The 26,051-nt window shown below is 46.6% G+C and overlaps 2 non-coding genes across 2 annotated transcripts; both read left to right on the top strand.

Moving 5' to 3' along the window:
• The first annotated feature begins 10,649 nt into the window (after positions 1–10,649).
• Positions 10,650–10,721, top strand: TRNAA-UGC (transfer RNA alanine (anticodon UGC)). The gene has a single exon. It is a non-coding gene; the product is annotated as a tRNA-Ala (tRNA).
• Positions 10,722–19,066: 8,345 nt separating this feature from the next.
• TRNAA-UGC (transfer RNA alanine (anticodon UGC)) lies at positions 19,067–19,138 on the top strand. The gene has a single exon. It is a non-coding gene; the product is annotated as a tRNA-Ala (tRNA).
• Positions 19,139–26,051: the final 6,913 nt, after the last annotated feature.

Genomic DNA, 26,051 nt, shown 5'->3' with positions numbered 1-26,051 from the left:
ATGTCAAAGTACAGAGATAATGCATATAGTCATGTCAGAGTACATAGATAATGCACATAGTGATGTCACAGTAGATAGATAATGCACATAGTGTGGTCACAGTACAGAAATAATGCACATAGTGATGTCACAGTACATAGATAATGCACATAGTGAGGTCACAGTACAGGGATAATGCACATAGTGATGTCACAATACATAGATAATGCACATAGTGAGGTCACAGTACAGAGATAATGCACATAGTGATGTCACAGTACAGAGATAATCCACATAGTGATGTCACATTACAGAGATAATACACATAGTGAGGTCACAGTAGAGAGATAATGCACATAGTGATGTCCCAGTACATAGATAATGCACATAGTGAGGTCACAGTAGAGAGATAATGTACATAGTGAGGTCACAGTACATAGATAATGCACATAGTGATGTCACAGTACATAGATAATGCACATAGTGAGGTCACAGTACATAGATAATGCACATAGTGAGGTCACAGTACATAAATAATGCACATAGTGAGTTCACAGTACATAAATAATGCACATAGTGAGGTCACAGTACATAAATAATGCACATAGTGAGGTCACAGTACAGAGATAATGCACATAGTGAGGTCACAGTACATAAATAATGCACATAGTGAGGTCACAGTACATAGTTAATGCACATAGTCAGGTCACAGTACAGAGATAATGCACATAGTGAGTTCACAGTACAGAGATAATGCACATAGTGAGGTCACAGTACATAAATAATGCACATAGTGAGGTCACAGTACAGAGATAATGCACATAGTCAGGTCACAGTACAGAGATAATGCACATAGTGAGGTCACAGTACATAAATAATGCACATAGTGAGGTCACAGTACATAGATAATGCACATAGTGAGGTCACAGTACAGAGATAATGCACATAGTGAGGTCACAGTACATAAATAATGCACATAGTGAGGTCACAGTACATAGATAATGCACATAGTGAGGTCACAGTACAGAGATAATGCACATAGTGAGGTCACAGTACATAGATAATGCACATAGTGAGGTCACAGTACATAGATAATGCACATAGTGAGGTCACATTACATAAATAATGCACATAGTGAGGTCACAGTACATAGATAATGCACATAGTGAGGTCACAGTACAGAGATAATGCACATAGTGAGTGGGTGGGAGCCGGTGGCGCACGTGTCGGCTTTCTTATTTATTGTTATGGGAGTTCCAAAAACAGAGGAGCAAATACAAGGAGGGAGAAGAAATGTATCAGAATGGTCACATGAGAATAAGGAGAAATATAACCGCAGCGCCGGCGTCATGGATCGTCCGTCACTTATGTGACCTCCTATCAGTCTCCATCCAGGGGATGTATCTCAGTGGTAGAGCGCATGCATCCATGTCTTGTGATAAATTAGTAAAACCTCTCCAGTTATATTCCAGGATCTTTGATATTTGATTTTGCACTTAGTTCTCCCTTTGTCAGACCTCCATATACTGTCAGACCCCCATACTGTATACTGTTACACTCTGGAGCATTGTTTGCACACATCCCACTTACTTTCTTTTGTCTTTATATTGTTTCTCTCTTTATTCTTTGCATCACACGACCATCCATTATGTAAATGTCATTGATATTCTGTGTGTGTATACCTATCCATCTTATACAGTTATATGAAAAAGTTTGGGCACCCCTATCATTTTCTTGTTTTAAATACTCCTACCTACTTTTTACTGACGTACTAAAGCACTTTTTTTGGTTTTGTAACCTAATTGAGCTTTGAACTTCATAGCCAGGTGTATGCAATCATGAGAAAAGCTACTTAAAGTGGCCACTTACAAGTTGTTCTCCTGTTTGAATCTCCTCTGAAGAGTGGCATCATGGGCTCCTCAAAACAACTGTCAAATGATCTGAAAACAAAGATTATTCAACATAGTTGTTCAGGGGAAGGATACAAAAAGCTGTCTCAGAGATTTAACCTGTCAGTTTCCACTGTGAGGAACATAGTAAGGAAATGGAACAACACAGGGACAGTTATTGTTAAGGCCAGAAGTGGCAGGCCAAGAAAAACATCAGAAAGGCAGAGAAGAAGAATGGTGAGATCAGTCAAGGACAATCCTCAGACCACCTCCAGAGAGCTGCAGCATCAACTTGCTGCAGATGGTGTCACTGTGCATCGGTCAACTATGCAACGCACTTTGCACAAGGAGAAGCTGTATGGGAGAGTGATGCGAAAGAAGCCGTTTCTGCAAGCACGCCACAAACAGAGTCGGCTGAGGTATGCAAAAGCACAATTGGAGAAGCCAATTTTTTTTTTGGAAGAAGGTCCTGTGGACTGATGAAACCAAGATTGAGTTGTTTGGTCATACAAAAAGGCATTATGCATGGCGGCAAAAAAACACAGCATTCCGAGAAAAACACTTGCTACCCACAGTAAAATTTGGTGGAGGTTCCATCATGCTTTGGGGCTGTGTGGCCAATGCCGGCGCCAGGAATCTTGTTAAAGTTGAGGGACGCATGGATTCCACTCAGTATCAGCAGATTCTTGACAATAATGTTCAAGAATCAGTGATAAAGTTGAAGTTACGCAGGGGATGGATCTTTCAGCAAGACAATGATCCAAAACACCGCTCCAAATCTACTCAGGCATTCATGCAGAGGAACAATTACAATGTTCTGGAATGGCCATCCCAGTCCCCAGACCTGAATATCATTGAACGTCTGTGGGATCATTTGAAGAGGGCTGTCCATGCTCAGCGACCATCAAACTTAACTGAACTGGAATTGTTTCGTAAAGAGGAATGGTCAAAAATACCTTCATCCAGGATCCAGGAACTCATTAAAAGCTACAGGAAGCGACTAGAGGCTGTTATTTTTGCAAAAGGAGGATCTACTAAATATTAATGTCACTTTTCTGGTGGGGTGCCCATACTTATGCACCTGTCAAATTTTGTTTGAATGCAGATTGCACATTTTCTGTTAGTACAATAAACCTCATTTCAAGGCAGAAACATTACTGTGTCCAACAGTTATTACATATATCAAAATGAAATAGCTGTTGCAAAAACACCAATTTTTAAAAAACATTAAGCTTAAGATTAATAGGGGTGCCCAAACTTTTTATATAACTGTATTTACACTGCTCAAAATAATAAAGGGAGCACTCAAATAACACATCCTAGATCTGAATGAATGAAATATTCTCATTGAATACTTTGTTCTGTACAAAGTTGAATGTGCTGACAACAAAATCACACAAAAATCATCAATTGAAATCACATTTATTAACCAATGGAGGCCTGGATTTGGAGTCACCCCCAAAATTAAAGTGGAATAACACACTACAGGCTGATCCAACTTTGATGTAATGTCCTTAAAACAAGTCAAAATGAGGCTCAGTATTGTGTGTGGCCTCCACGTGCCTGTATGACCTCCCTACAACGCCTGGGCATGCTCCTGATGAGGCTGAGTATTGTGTGTGGCCTCCACGTGCCTGTATGGCCTCCCTACAACGCCTGGGCATGCTCCTGATGAGGCTGAGTATTGTGTGTGGCCTCCACGTGCCTGTATGACCTCCCTACAACGCCTGGGCATGCTCCTGATGAGGCTGAGTATTGTGTGTGGCCTCCACGTGCCTGTATGACCTCCCTACAACGCCTGGGCATGCTCCTGATGAGGCTCAGTATTGTGTGTGGCCTCCACGTGCCTGTATGACCTCCCTACAACGCCTGGGCATGCTCCTGATGAGGTTGCGGATGGTCTCCTGTAGGATCTCCTCCCAGACCTGGACTAAAGCATCCGCCAACTCCTGGACAGTCTGTGGTGCAACGTGACGTTGGTGGATGGAGCGAGACATGATGTCCCAGATGTGCTCAATCGGATTCAGGTCTGGGGAACGGGCGGCCAGTCCATAGCTTCAATGCCTTCATCTTGCAGGAACTGCTGACACACTCCAGCCACATTATTATTATTATTTATTTATATAGTGCCATTGATTCCATGGTGCTGTACATAAGAAGGGGTTACATACCAAGTAAAAATATCACTTACAGTAAACAAACTAAAAATGATAGACTGGTACGGAGGGAAGAGGACCCTGCCCTTGCAAGCTTATGTGGCGCCCCTGAGGGTTCGACCGCCACAGGGATGCTGCACTTCTCTAATGGAGTGTGGTGTTCCTCCTCTGAGGTAAGACCGGTGTGATAGTCGTGACCCAACCTTTGCATCCAACACTACATTTCTCCACCAGAGGGAGCAAGTATGCACTAGGTGCTGCTCCCCTGGTTACAGGGAAACTGGGAAACCAAGAGTTAGGGGAACCAGTTAGTGGGTGAGGGTGGAGGTTAGTTACACTTTAAATTTCATATTTAAATAAAAGCGATCTTTGATCTAGGTCTTTGTCTGTCAAGCAGTCGTGTTGCGCTGTCAAACACTGTGTGTGACTGTGATTTCCCTCCCTGAGTGTGGATCCTGTGTGGACCTGCAGGGGAGGGAGACACGGCCCTCGTACCCCGGCCTTGGGACGAGGGGTAGGTTGTAGACAAGGAATGTCTCGACCCGGTCAAGGACCACGACCAAGAAGGCCAGGAGCTTAAGAGTGTGGCTCCATAGCAAATGAATCCCAGGCAGGATGCAGACGGAGAGGTGTACGCCACCTGTCCTCGCCATGCTGATATATTCAGAGGGAGTCCGGCTGCAAGAGGGGTACCAGCCCCCGACACCCGACCTTGCTACTCCATGTCTGGTCGGGAAAGCCCGGTAGGCCCAGAGGATCCCACCGGGTATCGGACGGAGCGGAGCTGCCACCCGTGCCCTAGTTCTGAGAGGAGCTCAGAGGGAGACCCAGCCTATTTGCGCATACACGGACAGGAAAGGATTCGGTATGTAGTTCAGGAACACTCTGGTGAAGGGTCCCGACTGAATGCTGGACTTACTTGGAGGTTGTCGGACCCCCGTCCCTGGTGACCGCAGGACTCCGCGGGGAGCAGGGAGTCGCCTTCCTTCTGCCATCTCTAAAGTGAGTAAAGCCTTGGAAGTTCACTCCTATGGCCTCCGGACTGTTTATTCTGCGCTACACCGCACGACGCGGTGCCCGTCTCCTCTACTACTACCCCCATCCTCCTGTCTACCTGCCTTGAGGCCTTGCTCCGCCTGTGGGGAGTAGTAATAACTCTGGCCGCCATAACACCATGCCTCAGCGGACTGCGGCGGCGCTGGTGGCCTTCACCAGGTGCCACAGGTGGCGTAGTCGTAAATCAGCCACTCAACTCGGATGAGCCCACACCATCTCTTTTTAATGTGACGGCCCTGAGCATGGGTCGGGTCTGGGCCACGGCTGCACCCTGTAACGGGTCCGGGAGGTGGAACCTCTGAGCTGCAATACAAAGGGGAAGTCCTTGTAAGGAAGCGGGTGACTCCCAGGGGAGGCAAGCAGGTAGTCACAACAAGTGACGGGGACAGTCTCTGGGTAGACAGGCAGGTGGTCACGGCAAGTGACGGGGACAGTCTCTGGGTAGACAGGTAGGTGGTCACGGCAAGTGACGGAGACAGTCTCTGGGTAGACAGGCAGGTAGTCACGGCAAGTGAAGGGACAGTCTCTGGGTAGACAGGCAGGTGGTCACGGCAAGTGACGGGGACAGTCTCTGGGTAGTCAGGCAGGTGGTCATGGCAAGTGACGGGGACAGTCTCTGGGTAAACGGCAGGTACCTTCAACCCAGCGGGCAGATAGACACGGCAGGTACTGGCAGATGCCTCCGGGTAAGCAGGTGGATAGCCGTGGCAGGTGCTGGCGGGCGCTTCTGGATAAGCAGGTAGATAACTCAGCAGGTGCTGGCAGGTGCTTCCAGGTAAGCAGGAGGATAGACTCAGCGAGTGCTGGCAGGTGCTTCCAGGTAGCAGACTTGTGACAGGCAGGAAACAGGCTGGACTAGTCAGACTAGCGAAGGGACCTGAGGGCTGAAGCAGAGGTGAAGACACAGTGCGACAACTGTTGCTCGGGCACCTCCATTTTGGAGGAGGTGCCTTAAATATGGCAAGCCCTCTGGCCATTGGCCGGGGACATTTTAGAAAGACGCGCGGCGTCCCTTTAAGAGGGGGGGAGTGCGCGCATGCGCGCCATAAGCACTCTGCTGGAGGAGGAACGCGTGCCGGCCACAGCAGGGAACGGAGAGCAGGGAGAAGCCGCGCCAGGAGCCGGGGGGCGAGAGAGACGGTGTCCCTGACTGACATGGGACAGGGACGCTGCTGCGCCGACAGAGGCAGGAGCGCCGGAGGGACCCATGTGAGGAGCGCGGAGGTGAGAGGGACGGCGTCCCTGCCTAGCAGAAGGCAGGGACGCCGATGCTGCACACCCCATCTCTCCATCACAGGATCCGACTCCGAGTCCCCCATCACCCAGGGTAAACTAAAGGGCTTTTTCGAGCATGAGGCATCACACTTACATTCTACAGGAGTGGGGAGGAGACAGTAGGTTGGGGGTTGCAGTAGTTCCGGTGTTGATGAGGAGGCAGCAGGGTCATTGCAGGCTGTAGCTTTCTTGTAGAGATGGGTTTTCAGGTTCCGTCTGAAGGATCCGGATGTGGTGGATAATCGGACGTGTTGAGGCACAGAATTCCAGAGGATGGGGGATATTCGGGAGAAATCTTTGAGGCAATTGGGTGAGGAATGGATAAGTGTGGAGGAGAGAAGGAGGTCTCGGGAGGACCGGAGGTTACGTAAGGGAATATATCGGGAGATTAGTTCAGAGATGTACGGAGGAGAGAGGTTATGGATGGCTTTGTAGGTCAGTGTTAGTAGTTTGAACTGGATACACTGGGGGAATGGGAGCCAGTGAAGCGATTTGCAAAGGGGCTTAGCAGAGGAGTAGCGAGGCGAGAGATGAACAATTCGTGCAGCAGAATTGAGGATAGACTGGAGGGGTGCGAGAGTGTTAGCAGGGAGGCCACAGAGGAGGATGTTGCAATAGTCGAGGCGGGAGATGATGAGGGCATGCACAAGCAGTTTAGTAGAGTTAGGGTTGAGGAAAGGACGGATTCTGGAAATATTTTTGAGCTGGAGGTGACAGGAGGTGGCGAGAGCTTGGATGTGGGGTTTGAAGGACAGGTCAGAGTCAAGGGTTACTCCGAGGCAGCGGATTGTCGGTACAGCGGAAAGAGTGATGTCATTTATTGTGATAGAAAGATCAGGTGGGAAGGATATGCGAGATGGTGGAAAGATAATGAGTTCAGTTTTGTCCACATTGAGCTTGAGGTAGCGGGAGGAGAAGAAGGAGGATATGGCTGATAGACATGCTTGGATTCTGGACAGCAGAGAGGTGACATCTGGGCCAGAGAGGTAGATCTAAATGTCGTCAGCGTACAGATGGTACTGGAAGCCATGGGACTTTATGAGCTGTCCCAGGCCAAGGGTATAGATTGAGAAGAGTAGGGGTTCCAGGACAGAGCCTTGAGGGACTCCAACAGAGAGAGGATGGGATGAGGAGGTAGTGTGGGAGTGGGAGACGCTAAATGTGCAGTTAGAAAGGTATGAGGTGATCCAGGATAGGGCAAGGTCTTTGACGCCAAAGGAAGAGAGGATCTGTAGTAGGAGTCAGTGGTCAACTGTATCGAAAGCAGAGGACAGGTCAAGAAGAAGGAGTACAGTGAATTGTCTGTTAGCTTTGGCTGTGAGCAGGTCATTGGTGATTTTGGTAAGGGCAGTTTCGGTGGAATGGTGGGGGCGGAAGCCGGATTGTCGGTTGTCGAAGAGAGAGTTAGATGAAAAGTGGGAGGAAAGTTCGGCGTGAACGTGTTGCTCAAGGAGTTTGGAGGCAAATGGGAGCAGCGACATGGGGCGATAGCTGGACAGGGCGAATGGGTTGAGGGATGGCTTTTTGAGGATGGGCGTGATTGCGGCATGTTTGAAGGCAGCAGGGAAGGTACCAGAGGATAGTGATAGGTTGAAGAGATGGGTTAGGGATGGGACGAGTGTGGGGGTGAGGTTTCTTGGGGTCGAGTGCACATGTGGTGAGGTGTGATTTGGAGAGGAGACGAGTAAGGTCTCTTTCAGTAATGTTGGGAAGGGAGGTTATGGGGTTAAGGAAATGGTGTGGAAAACAAAGGGGTTGTGGTGGTCGGACAGTAAAGATTTGCCATGTTTGGTCTTGTTTTTGAAGTGTGCGGCAGAGATGAGGGAGGTCGGAGGCGGCAGTAGAGGGCGGAGGAGAGAGTTAAAAGTGTTGAATAGCTGTTTGGGGTTGTAGGATAGGGAGGATATGAGGGTTGTGGAGTAGGCCTGTTTAGCATAGGTGAGTGCTGATTTGAATGCGAGCGTTGCTTGTTTGAATGCAGTGAAGTCTTCTTGAGTATGTGTTTTCTTCCAACGCCGCTCCGCAACCCTGGGCGCTAATCGAAGCTGTTTAGTGAGGTTGTTGTGCCAGGGTTGCTTGTTGGCTCGTCGCGCTCTACCATGCATAAGAGGGGCGACCGAGTCAATAGCTGATGCGAGAGTGGCATTGTAGAAAGCAGTGTCGCTGTCTGTGTCATGGAGTGAGGATATGGATGTCAGTGGTAGAACAGAGTCAGAGAGTTTGTGAGTGTCTAGATGTGCAAGGTTTCTGCAGGGGCGTGCTAGCTGCCGGACATGGGTGACAGGTGAGGAGGACAGGGATGAGAAGGTGAGTAGATGGTGGTCAGATAGGGGTAGTGGGGAGGTTTTGAGGTTAGATAGGGAGCAGAGTCGGGTGAAGATGAGGTCTAGTGTGTGTCCATCTGTGTGGGTGGCTGAGGAGGACCACTGAGTAAGTCCAAAGTATGAAGTAAGCGACAGGAGTTTTGATGCTGCTGACTGGCGAGTGTCAGTGGGGATGTTGAAATCGCCCATGATGATTGTGGGAATGTCAGCTGAGAGAAAGTAAAGAAGCCAGGTGGAGAATTGGTCGATAAAGGCAGTGATCGGGCCCGGGGGTCGGTATATGACAGCCACTTGGAGGTTGGAGGGAGAGTAAATGCGGACAGAGTGGACTTCAAAAGAAGGGAGAATAAGGGAGGGAAGAGGAGGAGTAGGGCTCAAGGTGCAATTGTTAGAGAGGAGAAGACCCACTCCTCCACCATGTCTGTTTCCAGGGCGAGGAATGTGGGTGAAGTGGAGGCCACAGTAACACAGCGCAGCAGGAGAGGCAGTGTCAGGGGGTGTTAGCCATGTCTCTGTGATGGCCAGGAAGGAGAGATGATGAGAGGTAAAGAGGTCGTGGACAAATGGAGCTTGTTGCAGACAGAGCATGCATTCCACAGTGCTCCAGAGAGAGGGAGCAGCGGGGTGGGCGTCAGGGGGACCGGTTTTGCGTAGGAGGGGTTGCAGTAGTTTGCAGTTGGTTTGATGCGACAGGTGGGGGAGTTGGTGGAGGGTGCAAGCTGTGGGGGTCCAGGATTGGGAGATATGTCGCCAGCAGTGAGGAGAAGCAGAGAGAAGGAGAGCAGGTGGGAGAAAGAGAGTGTTCGGCTTGTTTTATGTTTTGGGAGGATTGATCTGAGGTTGAGGAGCAGATCTGTAGACGAAGTTACATGGGGAGGAAGGAGGGAAGGAGAGATGATGATTTGGTTAGAGGGTGCTGGGGTGTGGGAATAGCGAAGGAGAGGGAGGATTAGGGGGGCAAAAACAGTAAAAGCATATGTAAGCATGATGAAAGTGTAAGGGAGAATGAGAAAGAGAATCTAAGTACACGTAGTAAATGGTTCTTTGTACCTTCTGGTCACTTCTGGCCCATTTCTGGCATATTTCATTTCTAGCCCCTTAAAAGCGACCCTTTGAAAGCCAGACCGTCTGTGGATGGTCTCCTGTGGGATCTCCTCCCAGATCTGGACTAAAGCATCCGCCAACTCCTGGACAGTCTGTGGTGTAACGTGACGTTGGTGGATGGAGCGAGACATGATGTCCCAGATGTGCTCAATCGGATTCAGGTCTGGGGAACGGGCGGCCAGTCCATAGCTTCAATGCCTTCATCTTGGAGGAACTGCTGACACACTCCAGCCACATGAGGTCTGGCATTGTCCTGCATTAGGAGGAACCCAGGGCCAACCGCACCAGCATATGGTCTCACAAGAGGTCTGAGGATCTCATCTCGGTACCTAATGGCAGTCACGCTACCTCTGGCGAGCACAAGGAGGGCTGTGCTGCGGGCTGGTATGTTTATGCACAATCACCAGGGACCTTCCCAGCCTGATAATATCAGCTCTCAGTTGTCTGCTTTAATTAACTTTGCTGGTTACATGGGGGGATACACCACGTCATTTTTTTTTTGTTTGTTTTTTTATTTAATCATTAAAAGCTGCCTGATAAGCTCCACAGGGTGCAAAGTTATTATATGTTGGGTGGTTGTGCAATTATTTGTCTATATGTCTGTCGCTATGTCTAAATGTCTCTCTGTACGTCTGTAGGTCAATATATTTGTCTATCTGTCTATCTATCTAATCAATCTATCTCTATTATCTATCTCCATGTCATTTATTGCTGTCTAAAAACGCTAGAAAAATGCAGGAAAAAAAGCACGTTTTTGCTGCTGCGTTTTTCCTGCCAAGAGATGTGGAAATGCTGCAGAAATTTCTGCTTTCAAATAAGTGTGAACATACCCTTAGGGTTTTGCATATGAGCATAACACACATGCAGGGGATGTAGCTCAGTGGTAGAGCGCATGCTTTGCATGTATGAGGCCCCAGGTTCAGTCCCTGGCATCTCCATTGTCATGTATTCCACAGAGATCACTCTATATCTCACCATGCTGTCACTGTGTCAGGATTTCATCAGGGATTCCAACATATGGAATATATGTTAATGCCCTCTGTACAGTCACTGCCAGCTTCACAATAGCCCAATTATTAATATTACTCGCTGCCACCACCGGCCGAGTTTGAAATATAGTACAAGGCCTTGCCTGGCCAAACGCCTGCATTCTGGTAGTGTATGGCTTCTGGGAAGGGAACGATTACAGGACAAAAGAAACAGAACGATTAGATTTTATATTTAATCCAAATGGGAGGCAGTGTTTAGGAAAACTATACAAAAATGTTTACAAAAGGAGACAATACAATACATTAATAGTTACACCAAATAATAAGGATTAAAGAAGAGACTTACTATAAGATCGCTGAGACGATTCAATATAGGTGGATTTGATTTGAACGTTATCGAATATGACCCATTGCTTATAGTATCTATACCCCCCAGCCAACTATTTTATGCTGAAGGGAGAGACCCCCCTGGGATGACGTCACAGGGACTGGGCTCTAGCCTGCACATTTTATTAAAAACTTCTGGGATAACTCATCGCTCGTTGATCCCAGAATCCCAAAAGTGATACCATATTTCTATTATGATTTTACCTTCATTTATAGACCACACACTGCATAGTTGTGACCTGCTATCCTAGTGCTTTAGTGCTACAGCTCCATGGAGGGGTTTACAGCAATGAGAAAATATGCATAGGGTTAGGGTGATATTTCAGTTCTTCTTTTTTAATAATTTAGCAAAAATTTCTACATTTCAGTTTTTTTTTCAGTAAAGATGGGGTGCAGAGTGTACTTTAATGAGGAAAAAAATGAACTTTTTAGAGTTTACCAAATGGCTGCAATGAAACAAAGAGTGAAACATTTAAAGGGGTCTAAATACTTTCCGTATCCAATGTATTGCTCCATACAGTATGGGCCCCATATAATGCTCCATACTGTATGGCCCCATATAATGCTCAATATAGTATGGCCCCATATAATGCTCCATACTGTATGGCCCCATATAATGCTCAATATAGTATGGCCCCATATAATGCTCCATACAGTATGGGCCCCATATAATGCTCCATACAGAAAAAAAATAATAATCAAATACTACCCTCTCCTTGTTCCCCGCTGGCCGCAGGTCCTGTCTCCACAGCGTGTTCCGGCTCTCTGCACTGTGACTGCCCAGCACAGAGGGGGCGCTGTAGTGATCGCACCCTCTGCCCTGAGACGTCACAGAGTCAGAAGACACCGGAGCTGCGGAGGAACGTGGAGAGATGAGTATCGCGAGCAGTTTAAAGCAATGTGGGACGCGGTGCCAGCGCCCGTGCTGTACTGCTCTGCCAGCTATATAGTGGCCGATTCCGGGTACTGCACACCTGACCCTATTCATATGATCTGCAGTACCCCGCTGTAGCCACTATGCAGTTGTTGGCACTGTGCTGTTCCAGTCTGCAAATAATCACATCCAACCGGCACCAAGAACAGCTGATCGCGCGTGCCGGGGGTCGCGTCCCCATTAATCTGATATGGGTCGCCTATCCTAAGGGTAAGCCATCAATATAAAAGAGCTGGACATCCCCTTTATCTGTTGCCACTACCCCTATACCAACTAATGGTAAATCCCTCCCTCACTTATCATTATGTGCTGCTAATGTTACGTAACAACATTCTATATAGTGAAGTCACAACCAGACATAGAGATGGTAAATATTATGTATTTTTAGGAACATTTGGACAAATAATGGAATATATGAGGATATCATAGTCTGGGGCTGCAGCTGTTATCAGCATCTCTGCACATGATGGAATCAGGGTCTCTATGAAGCAGATGAGGGATCTGTGGATCATTATGGAAATGATCTGTAACTTCTGCAGATTTCTGTAAAGAGAAGACACCAAATTATTACATCTCATCAATAGATTCCCAGTAAAAAGTTAATAATCAGCTGGAAAATATAAAAAAGCAAATTCTAATATCTACTTACATGAAGGACAAGTCATTCTGATCTAATTCCTCAATGTTCTCCAGACTTGGATCATCCTTCTATGAAAAGGAGAAAAGAACAATTACTTATATGTCACATGTGATATAGATATCATGGGGCAGCGGGAATGAGAGGTGACTTACCATCTGGTGTTTTTGGGGTGTTCATGGCCCTTCATGCTTGGTAAGATGTTGACCAAAGCTGATGGTAAACTAAAGAGAGATCAGAACAGCAGGAGGTTAAAGGTGATATTTTTTACAGTTTTGTAATGAATGTAGTGTTAATGTATGCATTGCTCCCTTACCTGGGCTGGGGTCAGTATGTTCTCCACCACTGTCTGCACCATGAACATGGTGCTTCAATGGAAGCAGTGGTTACGGCACAGGGGGCACAGAGGGTTGGAGCGGAGCCATCTAGTAATACATCCCTGATGGAAGGTGTGGTCACATGGAAGGACCGTGACCTGCTCTCCGATCTCATATTCGGTCATACAGATGATACATGACTCGGCCTCCTCCTGTGCGGTTACATCCCTTGTTGGGAGATTTGCAATTAGCAGTGCTCTCCTGCGAACCCAATGCTGCCGCCTCTGCCGCACAGGTAGATTTTGTGCAGGTGGCTCCACAGCATTGCTGTCGCTCTGACGTCCATCACTGGTAGAAGGTCTTTCCTCGTCTCTTGGAGGAGACCGTCCATCACTGGTAGAAGGTCTCTCCTGCACAGGTAGGTTTTGTGCAGGTGGCTCCACCTGTGGCAGTGGTGGTGTCATCACACCCACTTCCTCCAGTTGAATGGGTGGGAGGGGACGGCCGCCATCCCTGCTGCTCTCTCCGGAGGGCTCTGCAGGGGCTGGTCTTAGAGGAGAGCGGCTTCTATCCCTGCTCTCTTCCTGTCCTCTACGCCGTGGGGGATCTCTGGCCCGTCTCCCTCTCCTCTCAGTGATAGCATTGCTGTCTCTCTGACGTCCATCACTGGTAGAAGGTCTTTCCTGATCTCTTGGAGAAGACCTCCTTCCATCACTGGTAGAAGGTCTTTCCTGATCTCTTGGAGGAGACCTCCTCCGTCCATGGACAATTATGGCCTGACCTATAAACAAATAAGAATTTATCTGAATTATTTTGGCTATAGTGATGGGTCCTTCTACTGCTGTGGTGTTTAGGGAGAGGGGAACCCTAGAAAGAATTGACTTTATTTTGGCCTTAGTAAGCCTGCACTGTCTGTCCTGAAATGTGTGCCATCATACCCCAGGGATATCTCCTCCCAGGAAAGCCCTATAGTGTGGGAATATTGTCTATCTCCCCCAAATATTTCACTTACCTTGATTTTCTGGTCGGCGCAGCCATGCCTCATTGTCAGCAATCAGCTGGCGCAGCTCCCGGGCGCTCATGACTTAGGTACCTGGAGCTGGCTGATAGAATATTGGAGAACTAAGCTCTCCGGTGGCACCGGTGTTATTGTGCTCTGATCAAAGATCAAGAAGAAGAAATGGAAGTAATCACCAGATGTGTAACACAAACTAGTTCGCTCTTCCACAACCAAAGTGAAGTCTCAGCAAAAGCATCAACTCAAGAAATGGCGCTGATGTCACAGTGCTCAGAGATTATATACCCTCAGGACATTCCATGATGTCATTATGACATCATAACTGAGTGACCCCCTAATCCTGAGCATTGTGACATCAGAGCAGCCAGGCCGCCATGTTTGCTGCCAACTGGTGAATGTGGCAGAGAATGTGGAATAGAAATATCCCATCTGATTAATAGAATATAAATGTATATAAATCTGTGTTGGAAAAGATAGAAAAATCAGTTTTCTCCATGTTTGTAAATAGTCGTTTTTTCGCTTTGGTAGATATTATATACATGTTATATATGGTATAAATTATCCTCTGCTGTAAATGATAAGAATGGAATGTTATTCTTTATCATTTATAGTTGTGGGTGATACATTATTGCTAAACAATAAACAACTCACCGACCTGTCAGGGAAATGATCAGGTTATATAAATAAGTGAAAATAGAATAAATAATAATAGAAGGTAAAGTATACAAATGCCTCTAAAAAAATCATCAGTTTTTTTACTTTTCTGTACCACCAGGGCCATCCTACATGACATACATGGATTTTACCTGGGTGTCTCGTGCCCCTATAATAATGTGTCCCTATCACTCAGTTACCCCAAATCCACAAAACTATCTATTAGAACAGGAGCTGGACTGGTAATCTTCCTACCTGGCAGATTCCCTGTGGACGCCTCGGGTGGGCTGGTCAGTGGATCACCAGCAAGGTGTAGATTTAGCCCTCCTAAAGTATAACAATAGTACAGTGGTGGCCAAAAGTATTGGCACCCCTGCAATTCTGTCGGATAATACTCAGTTTCTTCCTGAAAATGATTGCAATCACAAACTCTTTGGTATTATTATCTTCATTTAATTTGTCTTCAATGAAAAAAAACAAAAAGAATTGTCCTAAAGCCAAATTGGATATAATTCCACACCAAACCTAGAAAAGGGGGTGGACAAAAGTATTGGCACTGTTTGAAAAATCATGTGATGCTTCTCTAATTCATGTAATTAACAGCACCTGTAACTTACCTGTGGCACCTAACAGGTGTTGGCAATAACTAAATCACACTTGCAGCCAGTTAACATGGATTAAAGTTGACTCAACCTCTGTCCTGTGTCCTTGTGTGTACCATATTGAGCATGGAGAAAAGAAAGAAGACCAAAGAACTGTCTGAGGACTTGAGAAACCAAATTGTGAGGAAGCATGAGCAATCTCAAGGCTACAAGTCCATCTCCAAAGACCTGAATGTTCCTGTGTCTTCCGTGCGCAGTGTCATCAAGAAGTTTAAAGCCCATGGCACTGTGGCTAACCTCCCTAGATGTGGACGGAAAAGAAAAATTGACGAGAGATTTCAACGCAAGATTGTGCGGATGGTGGATAAAGAACCTCTACTAACATCCAAACAAGTTCAAGCTTCCCTGCAGTTCAAGGGTACAACAGTGTCAACCCGTACTATCCGTCGGCGTCTGAATGAAAAGGGACTGTATGGTAGGATACCCAGGAAGACCCCGCTTCTTACCCCGAGACATAAAAAAGCCAGGCTGGAGTTTGCCAAAACTTACCTGAGAAAGCCTAAAATGTTTTGGAAGAATGTTCTCTGGTCAGATGAGACAAAAGTCTAGCTTTTTGGGAAAAAGCATCAACATAGAGTGTACAGGAAAAAAAAGAGGCATTCAAAGAAAAGAACACGGTCCCTACAGTCAAACATGGTGGAATTTCCCTGATGTTTTGGGGTTGCTTTGCTGCCTTTGGCACTGGACTGCTTGACCGTGTGCATGGCATAATGAAGCCTGAAGACTACCAACAAATTTTGCAGCATAATGTAGGGCCCAGTGTGAGAAAGCTGGGTCTCCCTCAGAGGTCATGGGTCTTCCAGCAGGACAATGAGCCAAAACACACTTCCAAAAGCGCTATAAAATGGTTTGAGAGAAAGCACTGGAGACTTCTAAGGTGGCCAGCAATGAGTCCAGACCTGAATCCCATAGAACACCTGTGGAGAGATCTCAAAATGGCAGTTTGGAGAAGGCATCCTTCAAATATCAGGGACCTGGAGCAGTTTGCCAAAGATGAATGGTCTACAATTCCAGCAGAGCATTGTAAGAAACTCATTGATGGTTACCGGAAGCGGTTGTTCCCAGTTATTTTGGCTAAAGGTTGTGCAACCAAGTATTAGGCTGAGGGTGCCAATACTTTTGTCCGGCCCATTTTTGGAGTTTTGTGTGAAATGATCAATGATTTGATTTTTGCTTCATTCTCTTTTGTGTTTTTTCCTTGCAAGCAAATTAAATGAAGATAATAAGACCAAAGAATTTGTGATTGCAATCATTTTCAGGAAGAAACTGAGTATTATCTGACAGAATTGCAGGGGTGCCAATACTTTTGGCCACCACTGTAACTATAACAATAGTATGTTTGCATACTATAGCGCTACAGAGTGCTACTTTATTTGTTGGTTATATATGGAGATGGCTACTCTTAGTAAGCACCTGTACACACCGGTTTTCTGTTTTGAAAGTGACGGTCAGTCTTTTGATATTTGTATACATAGGATTTCTGAATGATCACTCCACCCCTAAGCCTCAGGTGGTTTTAATTATAGCAGGATCCTACCCTCCCATATACATGTAGACTTTAGTATAAGATTGGATTCACACTAGGTAGGTTCCTGGCAACGAGAGTCGCCTTACCATGGCTATCGGGTACACATGAATTGGCTAATTTATGCGCTAAGAATTCTCATTTATTTCTATTTTCTAGAGCAGTAATGCAATTCAAATTTCATACATTTCATGTTTTCATGCTATAGCGCTACAGAGTGCTACTTTATTTGTTAGTTATATAGATGGCAACTCTTAGTAAGCACCTGTACAGACCAGTTTTCTGTTTTGGAAGTGACGGTCAGTCTTTTGATAGCTGTTATTAATAACCAGGGAACATTTTGGGCTAATGGCCCCTTTCCCTGGCTAGTAATATCAGCCCCCAGCAGACGGCTTTCCCTCTGCTGGTTATGAAAATTTGGCCAGAGCCCCCTCTGTTTTTTTAATCTAATTCTTTATTTTACACATAATGTACACTGGGCTTGCTGACTACAATTTCCATCACTGTCGCCTGCTCGCGCTGATCTCAGGCAACAATGATATGAGCTGCATTCAGCTCCCGGCGCATGTCCAGCACTCCGGCATTCAAAAGTCTCGCATTAGAGCTACCGCCGTCAGACCCGGTGGCTTGAACTCCGGTAACCTTGTAGAGTTCAAAGCCACCGGGTCTCCCGGCAGTTGCAAGGCCCAGAAACCTCATGGGAAACTTTGAGGGACATTTTAGGTTTTGGACGTTTCCAGCTGCTGGAACACCTAGTGGCAGCGAACTAAGGTTACTTTAGGTGTGTATTTTACTGTGCTTGTTAATAAAAAAAGAGAAGTGGGGTCCCTCGTAATTTTTATAATCAGCAAAGGGAAAATCAACGGCTGGTGGCTGATATTATTTGGGAACAGGCCAATAGCCATAAAGATTCCCAGGCTATTAATATCAGCTCACAGCTGTTTGCTTAGCCTTTACTGCTTATTATAGGGGAGACCCCAAACAAAAATTGATGTGGGGTCCCCCTATATTCACTAACCATCAAAGGCTAAACAGACAGCTGCGAGCTGATATTAATAGCTTAGGAAGTGGCCATGGTTATTGGCCCCTCCTAGACTAAAAACATCAGCTCTCATCCGCCCCAGAAATGGTACATCAATAAAATGTGCCAAATCTGATGCTTAGCCTCTGCTCTTCCCACTTGTCTTGATGCGATGACAAGTGGGTTAATGATTGTGGGGTTGACGTCAGCTGTTTTATGGCCGCTAACATCAAGCCCACAAGTTTGTAATGGAGAGGCATCTATAAGACTCCCTATTACTAACCCAATAATCAGATTGTAAAAAAAAACACCCAGAATAAAGTCCTTTATTTGAAATAAAGACAAACACTCCTTTATTAAAATAAAAATAAAAAAGTATTATATTCACCTTTACACCTAATTCACCAAAGCCTTTGTCCCCTGTAAAAGAGAAAAAAATAAAAAAACACCATAATGCTCACCTTAACACCTAATCCCTGATGCCCTTGTCACCTGTAAACGACAAAAAGTAGTAAACCACCATAATACTCACCTGTCTGCCGTGAATATAATCCATACTGTCCCACGACAATCCGGATGACTTGGAGAAGAGTCACATCAGCAGTCACTAATGTGACTGCTCTCCACGACAGCCGGCTCACACTGACACAAGAGTGTAATCTCTCCTGCAGGTGATGCCGCCTTTCTACCGCCGCTGATGGCCTGCAACCAATCATGAGGCATAAGCAATATCAGGAGATCATCATGGGGTGCAGTGCTTGTCACGGTGCGTATCTGGGAGGTAAGTGCTCTATGCTTTCTTCTTAATTCATTGGGACAATAGAAAAGCGCCATCCAGTAGGGAACAATCTCTTTAAAATACGGGAAAAGGAGAATTGCATTTTTTTTTAATCTGTTCAATAAAAGGCATAAAAAATAAAATCGCCTCCTTTTTTCCCCATATTTTAAATATAAACAAATAATGAAAAAATTAAAGAAAAATAGTTTTGTCTTGTCCCTAATAGTCCAGACTATGAGAATATGATGTTATTTATGCTGCATGATTATAAAAGAGAAAAAATAATAGAGAAAATCTATTAGTAGATAGTCATAGATTAGTGTCTCTTGGAGATGAGAACAAATCCATGGGTGTCCATACAGGGGATGTAGCTCAGTGGTAGAGCGCATGCTTTGCATGTATGAGGCCCTGGGTTCAATCCCTGACATCTCCATGTTTTGTGATAAAAAAAAAACTAGTAAAGCTTCCAAATATTCAGGAATCTGATACGTGTGAGTATACAGCGGTTCATCTGTCTGGGTGTAACACAGAACTAAATATCAGATATTTGCATTTGAAAATGTTATGCAGAGTGATTGTTGGACACTAGGGGGCAGTGTAATCAGCACAATACACCTACATGCATCGCTAGAGACTAGAGAGGAGGAAATCAGTTTTCAGGACCAGCGGCCGCAACAGTTATTCTGTGGCCGCTGGACAGGAGCCCCCCAAACCTAATCCCACCTGCTGGTATATTATGTGAGTGCTGTGTGCTATTAGTACAGTGGGGAAAATAAGTATTTGATACGCTGCTGATTTTGCCAGGGGCGGACACAGACTGTAGTGAGCCCCACATAACACTGCATACAGAATACTGGCCCCCATATAACGCTCCATGCAGGCTGTTCCCCCCTTACAATGCCCCATTACACGAGCGATATCTATTGTGAATTCTACAATAGCCCAGAAACCGGCAAATCCTCACAGCGCACAGTGCAGACCGGACAGTATAGTCCTCCATACAGTATTATGGGCACCATATAATGCTCCATACAGGATACTGACCCCCTTATAATGCTCCATACAGGATACTGGCCCCCATATAACGCTCCATACAGGTTACTGACCCCCTTATAATGCTCCATACAGGATACTGGTCCCCATATAATGCTCCATACAGGATACTGGTCCCCATATAATGCTCCCTACAGGATACTGGTCCCCATATAACGCTCCATACAGGATACTGTCCCCCATATAATGCTCCATACAGAATACTGACCCCCATATAACACTCCATACAGAATATTGGCCCCATGTAATGCTCCATGCAGGCTGTTCCCCCCTCATAATGCCCCATGCAGGATGTCACACATCCCCCCACCATATAATGCCCCATGCAGGATGTCACACACCCCCCCACCATATAATGCCCCATGCAGGATGTCACACCCACTCTCCCCCCACCATATAATGCCCCATGCCCCATACATGAAAAAAATAAAAAAATCCAATACTCACCTCACTTCTTACCTGCTGCTGGCGCTGCTCCGGACTCCAGCGTCGCCCGCGTCTTCCCGCTCTGCACTGTGACAGGTCAGGAGAGAGCGCGTGCGGTGTAAAGACATCACCGCGCCCTCTGACCTGAGACGTCACAGTCAGAGGACGCGGAAGACGCTGCGGAGGCACGGGGAGGGGTAAGTATTGTGCCGGCGCCGTCACATGACCGGAGATGTCCCTGCGCTCAGCATGGTGCCGGGGAACCATGTGGAGCGCAGGGACATCTCCGGTCATGTGACGGCGGGAGGTCCTGCGGGGGGGCTCCATGAAGAGACGCACAAGAGGGGGGTCCCGAAGGGGCCCCGACCGGCCGGGCCCCATGCTGGAGTCAGGGCAGTCATGCCCTGATGGCGGCCCTGCTGGAGGCTGGAGGGGCCCCCTCTCCCTCGGGGGCCCCCGTTCAATGAACCGGCTGCACAGGCGGTAGTTCCGCCCCTGGATTTTGCAAGTTTTCCCACCTACAGAGAATGGAGAGTTCTGTAATTTTTATCGTAGGTCACTTCACCTGTGAGAGACAGAATCTGAAAAGAAAACAGAAAATCACATTGTATTTTTAACCCTTTAACGACCTTTGCTTTTTCCGTTTTTGTTTCATCATTTTTTCCCCCTTTCTTCCCAGAGCCAAAGCCTTTTATTTTTCGGTCAATATGGCCGTGTGAGGGCTTATTTTTTTGCGGGATAAGTTGTACTTTTAAGCGTTATTACTGGTTTTACCATATCGTGTACTGGAAAATGGGAAAAAAATTCCAAGTGCGGTGAAACTGCAAAAAAATGCAATTTCACAGTGTTTTTTTTTTTTTTTTTACCACGTTCACTGAATGCTAAAACTGACCGGCCATTATTATTCTCCAGGTCATTACGAGTTCATAGATACCAAACATGTATAGGTTCTTTTTTATTTGGTGAAAACACAATACAAAGTTTGCTAAAAAAAAATGGCACCATTTTCCGAAACTCCATTTTTCGGGATCTGGGGCCGGGTGAGGGCTTATTTTTTGCGTGTCGAGTTGGATAAAATTTCGAGATTGATATCATTTTGAGGCAGATGTGATGTTTTGATCGCCCGTTACTGCATTTTATTACAATGTTGCAGCGACCAGAAAGACGTAATTCTGGCGTTTAGAATTTTTTTCTCGTTACGCCGTTTACCGACCGGATTAATTCTTTTTTTATATTGATAGATCGGGCGATTCTGAACGTGGCGACACCAAATATGTGTGTTTTTTTTATTATTTTATTTTGAATGCGGCGAAAGGGGGGTGATTTAAACTTTATATATATATATATATATATATATATATATTTTTTTTTATAAACATTTTTTTCCATTTTCTGTATGCTTCAATAGTCTCCATAGGACACTAGAAGCTGCAGTTATCTGATCGGCTCTGTGTAGCAGAAATGCTCACTTGCTATGAGCGCCAACCACTGGGTGGCGCTCATAGCAAGCGAGACATGACAACCACAGGGGTCTGCTGCAGACCCCGGCTTGTCATGCCCACCCATCGGTGACCCGCGATCAGAGATTGACAGCGGCATTTAACAGCCGCCGGTGGATGGCGATTCCACCCGCGGCTGTTGCGGGCACATGTCAGCTGTAAGAATCAGCGCCGGACCCCATGCTGAACCGGGGGTGATGGCCTAGGGCAGTGATGGCGAACCTTTTACGGACCGAGTGCCCAAACTGCAATCCAAAACCCACTTATTTATCGCCAAGTGTCAACACGGCAAATTAACCTGAATACTGAGGTTTTAGTTTAGAAAAAACAACTCATACAGAGAGCAGACGAGGGAAGCATAGAGCAGACCCCGAAAGGAGCAGGGGTATGAGACCGCCGAAATAAAGAATGTGCTCACCCCCATCTTGTTATATGCCCCCAATCCATGTATATATATGCTGCCCTCCCATTCTATATATATATGCTGTTCCCCCCCCATTCCCTGTATATATGCTGTTTCCTTCCCCCCTCCCATTCCATATACAGTACAGACCAAAAGTTTGGACACACCTTCTCATTTAAAGATTTTTCTGTATTTTCATGACTATGAAAATTGTACATTCACACTGAAGACATCAAAACTATGAATTAACACATGTGGAATTATATACTTAACAAAAAAGTGTGAAACAACTGAAAATATGTCTTATATTCTAGGTTCTTCAAAGTAGCCACCTTTTGCTTTGATGACTGCTTTGCACACTCTTGGCATTCTCTTGATGAGCTTCAAGAGGTAGTCACCGGAAATGGTCTTCCAACAATCTTGAAGGAGTTCCCAGAGATGCTTAGCACTTGTTGGCCTTTTGCCTTCACTCTGCGGTCCAACTCACCCCAAACCATCTCGATTGGGTTCAGGTCTGGTGACTATGGAGGCCAGGTCATCTGGCGTAGCCCCCCATCACTCTCCTACTTGGTCAAATAGCCCTTACACAGTCTGGAGGTGTGTTTGGGGTCATTGTCCTCAGGGGCGGACACAGACTGTAGTGGGCCCCTGTGCAAGAACTTTTTGGGGGCCCCCCCCTGCCCTTCATTTCGGGGCATGAAGGCCCCCCCCCTCCCCGTGCATCTCTCATCCCCTCGTACATCTCTGATTCCCCCCACTCCTAGTTAATTAATTGTATTTAAAAAAAATAAAACTTGTTATACTTACCCCCAGGGCCGGCTCCAGATTTTTGTGGGCCCTGGGCGACAGAGTTTCAGTGGCCCCTTTAACACATACCATGATTCATGATGCTCAGATACCACAGATAAATATATATGTATAGTACAAGGCCAAGGATTTCACTTACTACATTACATGAGCGATATCTATTGTAAATTCTACAATAGCTCAGAAGCCGGCGAATCCTCACAACGCACAGTGCAGACCGGACAGTATAGTCCTCCATACAGTATTATGGGCCCCATATAATGCTCCATACAGGATACTGACCCCCTTATAATGCTCCATACAGGATACTGGTCCCCATATAATGCTCCATACAGGATACTGGTCCCCATATAACGCTCCGTACAGGATACTGTCCCCCATATAACGCTCCATACAGAATACTGACCCCCATATAACACTCCATACAGAATATTGGCCCCCATGTAACGCTTCATGCAGGCTGTTCCCCCCTTATAATGCTTCATATAGGATGACACCCCCCTTTTAATGCCCTATGCAGGATGTCACCTCTACCCCCCATAAAATGCCCCATGCAGGATGTCACCCCCCCATATAATGCCCCATGCAGGATGTCACCTCTACCCCCCATATAATACCCCATGAAGGATGTCACCTCTACCCCCCATATAATGCTCCATGCAGGATGTCACCTCTACCCCCATATAATGCCCCATGCAGGATGTCACCTCTACCCCCCATATAATGCCCCATGCAGGATGTCACCTCTCCCCCATATAATGCCCCATGCAGGATGTCACCCCCCATATAATGCCCCATGCAGGATATCACCCCCCCATATAATGCCCCATGCAGGATGTCACCCCCCCATATAATGCCCCATGCAGGATGTCACCTCCCCCATATAATACCCCATGCAGGATGTCACCTCTACCCCCCATATAATGCCCCATGCAGGATGTCACCTCTCCCTCCATATAATGCTCCATGCAGGATGTCACACCCACTCTCTCCCCACCATATAATGCCCCATGCCCCCATACATGAAAAAAATAAAAAAAACAATACTCACCTCACTTCTTACCTGCTGCTGGCGCTGCTCCGGACTCCAGCGTCGCCCGCGTCTTCCCGCTCTGCACTGTGACAGGTCAGGAGAGAGCGCGCGCGGTGTAAAGACATCACCGCGCCCTCTGACCTGAGACATCACAGTCAGAGGACGCGTAAGACGCTGCGGAGGCACGGGGAGGGGTAAGTATTGTGCCGGCGCAGTCACATGACCGGAGATGTCCCTGTGCTCAGCATGGGGCCGGGGGCCCATGCTGAGCACAGGGACATTTCCGGTCATGTGATGGTGGGGGGGCCCCATGAGGAGACGCACAAGAGGGGGGCCTCGAGGGGGCCCCGACTGGCTGGGCCCCTTGTTGGTGTCAGGGCAGTCATGCTCTGATGGCGGCCCTGCTGGAGGCTGGAGGGGCCCCCTCTCCCTCGGGGGCCCCCGTTCAATGAACCGGCTGCACGGGCGATAGGTCCGCCCATGATTGTCCTGTTAAAAAATAAATGATGGTCCAACTAAACGCAAACCGGTTGGAATAGCATGCCGCTGCAAGACGCTGTGGTAGCCATGGTGGTTCAGTATGCCTTCAATTTTGAATAAATCCCCAACAGTGTAACCAGAAAAGCACCCCCACACCATCACACCTCCTCCTCCATGCTTCACGGTGGGGACCAGGCATGTAGAGTCCATCCGTTCACCTTTTCTGCATCGCACAAAGACACGGTGGTTGGAACCAAAGATCTCAAATTTGGACTCTCAGACCAAAGCACAGATTTCCACTGGTCTAATGTCCATTCCTTGTGTTCTTTAGCCCAAACAAGTCTCTTCTGCTTGTTGCCTGTCCTTAGCAGTGGTTTCCTAGCAGCTATTTTACCATGAAGGCCTGCTGCACAAAGTCTCCTCTTAACAGTTGTTGTAGAGATGTGTCTGCTGCTAGAACTCTGTGTGGCATTGACCTGGTCTCTAATCTGAGCTGCTGTCAACCTGCGATTTCTGAGGCTGGTGACTCGGATAAACTTATCCTCAGAAGTAGAGGTGACTCTTGGTCTTCCTTTCCTGGGGCGGTCCTCATGTGAGCCAGTTTCTTTGTAGCGCTTGATGGTTTTTGCAACTGCACTTGGGGACACTTTCAAAGTTTTCCCAATTTTTCAGACTGCCTGACCTTCATTTCTTAAAGTAATGATGGCCACTTGTTTTTCTTTACTTAGCTGCTTTTTTCTTTCCATAATACAAATTCTAACAGTCTATTCAGTAGGACTATCAGCTGTGTATCCACCAGACTTCTGCACAACACAACTGGTGATCCCAACCCCATTTATAAGGCAAGAAATCCCACTTATTAAACCTGACAGGGCACACCTGTGAAGTGAAAACCATTTCCGGTGACTACCTCTTGAAGCTCATCAAGAGAATGCCAAGAGTGTGCAAAGCAGTCATCAAAGCAAAAGGTGGCTACTTTGAAGAACCTAGAATATAAGACATATTTTCAGTTGTTTCACACTTTTTTGTTAAGTTTATAATTCCACATGTGTTAATTCATAGTTTTGATGCCTTCAGTGTGAATGTACAATTTTCATAGTCATGAAAATACAGAAAAATCTTTTAATGAGAAGGTGTGTCCAAACTTTTGGGTCTGTACTGTATATATGCTCGTTCCCTCCCTCCTCCCACTCCATGTATATATGCTCTTTCCCTCCCCCTCCCATTCCATATATATATGCTCTTTCCCTCTCCCCTCCCATTCCATGTATATATGCTCTTTCCCTCCCCCTCCCATTCCATGTATATATGCTCTTTCCCTCCCCCCTCCCATTCCATGTATATATGCTCTTTCCCTCCCCCTCCCATTCCATGTATATATGCTCTTTCCCTCCCCCCTCCCATTCCATGTATATATGCTCTTTCCCTCCCCCTCCCATTCCATATATATATGCTCTTTCCCTCCCCCCTCCCATTCCATGTATATATGCTCTTTCCCTCCCCCTCCCATTCCATGTATATATGCTCTTTCCCTCCCCCTCCCATTCCATGTATATATGCTCTTTCCCTCCCCTCCCATTCCTTGTATATATGCTCTTTCCCTCCCCTCCTATTCCATGTATATATGCTCTTTCCCTCCCCCCTC

This window comes from Phyllobates terribilis, unplaced genomic scaffold (assembly GCF_046119375.1).
Source record: "Phyllobates terribilis strain yellow unplaced genomic scaffold, ASM4611937v1 Scaffold_517__1_contigs__length_1237599, whole genome shotgun sequence".
Classification (NCBI taxonomy): Eukaryota; Metazoa; Chordata; class Amphibia; order Anura; family Dendrobatidae; genus Phyllobates; species Phyllobates terribilis.
Note: the sequence above shows the minus strand (reverse complement) of the source record. Positions and strands in the feature narration are given on the sequence as shown.